This window comes from Myotis davidii, unplaced genomic scaffold, assembly GCF_000327345.1.
Source record: "Myotis davidii unplaced genomic scaffold, ASM32734v1 scaffold1362, whole genome shotgun sequence".
NCBI lineage: Eukaryota > Metazoa > Chordata > Mammalia > Chiroptera > Vespertilionidae > Myotis > Myotis davidii.
In genome coordinates this window covers 24089-27102 of record NW_006292917.1, presented here as the reverse complement: position 1 = coordinate 27102, position 3014 = coordinate 24089, and the positions used below count along the sequence as shown (strand labels likewise).

At 37.4% G+C, this 3014-nt stretch overlaps 1 pseudogene; it reads left to right on the top strand.

The window, feature by feature from the left end:
* Nucleotides 1–1140, top strand: part of LOC102772977 — a 1858-nt pseudogene extending 718 nt beyond the window's left edge.
* The last annotated feature ends 1874 nt before the right edge of the window (nt 1141–3014 follow it).

Genomic DNA, 3014 nt, shown 5'->3' with positions numbered 1-3014 from the left:
AATCATGCTTAAGCTACATAATCTTTACTCCCTGGAATGCCCTAACCTTTGGAATAGAGATTGATAGGATTGGAATCAACTGGTATAAATACAGATGTAACAAGACAACAGGACACAGAACCTAGAGACAGACCTAGTGAGAGGACATGGCAAAAGATCCTGGACAGAACCTGGCTACAGAACTTAGCTGGAGGACCTAGACAGAACCTGGCAGGAGAACCTGGCTAGAGAACCCAACTATGTTGATGAACTGAACGCTGCCTCCATGTTTTTCCTTCTTCGCCAACTCTGTCCACACCTTTGGGGACCCCTGGAACTGCTGGGGTTGGACCCCAGCATTGCCTAACTCCTTGTATTGTCTTGATTGTAGGATTGGAAAAGTGACAAGAGATGAGTTACATTACTATGTTCAGAACCATTTTACAAGTGAAGGAATTGCTCTGATAGGAGTTGGTGTGAGTCATCTTGTTCTGAAGCAAGTTGCTGAACAGTTACTGAACATGAGGGGTGGGCTTAGTTTACCTGGTGCAAAGGCCAGATACCATGGAGGTAAAATTTGAGAACAGAATGGAGACAGTCTCCTCCATGCTGCTTTTGCAGCAGAAAGTGCTACCTCAGGAAGGGCAGAAGCAAATGCACTTAATGTTCTCCAGCATGTTCTGGGTGCTGGGCCACATGTCAAGAGAGGCAGCAATGCCACCAGCCCTCTGAACCAAGTTTCTGCCAAGGGGCTTCACCAGCCATTTGACATTTCCCTTTTAATGCCAGCTACTTAGATTCTGCACTCTGGGATTTACATTATCTCAGGCTGCAGCTTCCAGAGATGTTATCAAGGCTGCCTACAACCAAGTAAAAGCAATTGCTCAAGGAAACCTTTCCAGTACAGATGTCCAGGCTGCTAAGAACAAGCTGAAACTTAGGTACCTAAAGTCATTGGAGTCTTCTGAGGGATTCCTGGATGAAGTCAGTTCTCAAGCTCTTGTTACTGGTTCATACATGCCACCATCCACAGTCCTTTAGCAGATTGACTCAGTAGCTGACACCTATGTCATAAATGCTGCAAAGAAGATTGTTTCTGGCCAGAAGTCAATGGCAGCAAGTGGAAATTTGGGTCTTACACCTTTTGTTGATAAATTGTAATACTGGAACACATTGCAGGAAAGGGCTGGATGTTTCCTCAACCTAAAGCAGCAAACACATGAAAGTCACAAGTCTATAATGTAAAAATTATCTGTTTTTCAATAAAGTGAAATATCTTAAAAAGTATAAATGTAAGTAATTGTTCCCAGCTTACCTAAAGTAAATAAAACATTCTAAGTATTAAAAAAAAGTGGTACATATGTACAATGGGTTATTACTTGACCATAAAAAAATAATGAATTGTTTCCATTGTGAAAACATGGATAGACCAAGAGGGTATTATGCTAAGTGAAATAAGTCAGAGAAAGAAAGACTAATACCATAAGATTTCACTTTTATGTGGAATCCAGAGAACAAAATAAATAAACAAATAAAACAGAAGAAGACTCAAAGACACAGAGAAGAGATTGAGAGTTGCCAGATTAGAGGGGATTGGGGACTGGATGAAAAAAGTGAAGGGATTAAGAACTACAAATTGGTAGTTACAAAATAGTCACAGGATATAGAGTACAGCATAGGGAATATAGTCAATAATATTGTAATAACTATGTGTGGTGCCAGGTGGATACTGGATTAATTGGGGGATCACTTCATAAATTATATAATTGTCATTCTTACAGGTGGCATCTCATTGTCATTTTGATTTCCACCTCTCAGATGCTCAGTGACTTTGAGCACGTTTTCATATGCCTTTTGGCCATCTGTATTTCCATTTTGGAAAACAGTCTATTTAGGTCTTTTTACATTTTTTAATTTGAATGTTTATCTTCCTTTTGTTAAGTTGTATGAGCTCCCTGAAGATTTTGGAAGTTAACCCCTTATCAGATGTATCATTGGCAAATATGTTCTCCCATGGAGTGGGCACTCTTGTTATTTTATTGATGGTTTCTTTTGTTGTGCAGAAACTATTTATTTTGATGGTTTCTTTTGCTGTGCAGAAGCTCCTATTTGTTTCTTTTCTCCTTAATTTCCATTGTCCTAGGAGATGTATTCATAAACATGTTGCTACAAGTGATGACAGATTTTGCTACCAATGGTTTCTTCTAGAATTTTTATGGTTTCCCAACTTCCATTTAAGTCTTTTAACCATTTTGAGTTTATTTTTGTGTATGGTGAAAGTTGGTGGTTGAATTTCATTTTTTTGCATGTATCTGTCCAATTTTCCCAACACCATTTATGGAAGAGACCGTCTTGATTCCAGTGTATGCTCTTGCCTTGTATGTCAAATATTAATTGAGCATAATGGCATTGGTCTATTTCTGGGTTCTCTGCTCTGTTCCATTGGTCTATATACCTGTTGAAGTGCATATTTTGAGTACAGTGGCTTTGTAGTATAACTTGAAATATGGCATTGTGATTCCTCCAACTTTATTTTTCTTTATCAATATTTCTATAGCTACTAGCAGTCTTTTTTTTTATTCCGTATATATTTTTGGAGAATTATTTCTACCTCTGTGAAATAGGCTGTTGGTATTTTTACAGAGATTGCATTGAATCTGTAGATTGCCTTGGATAGTAAGGATATTTTAATGATGTAGATTCTACCAATCTTTGAACACGGTATATTCTTCCACATGTGTATATCTTCCTCTATCTCTTTTTTTAATGTCTTGTAGTTTTCCAAATGCAGGCCTTTTATGTCCTTGGTTAAGCTTATGCCTAAGTATCTTTTTTGTTGTTGCAATAGCAAATGGTGTTGTTTGTTTGATTTTCCTTTCTGAGAGTTCATTACTGGTGTATAAAAATGTCAGGGATTTCTGGGTATTAATTTTATATCCTACTACATTGCCAAATTCATTTATTAAATCTAGTATTTTTCTGATAGAGTCTTTAATTGAAGCAGTAATAATAATAAAAAACCACTCCAAGTAAAC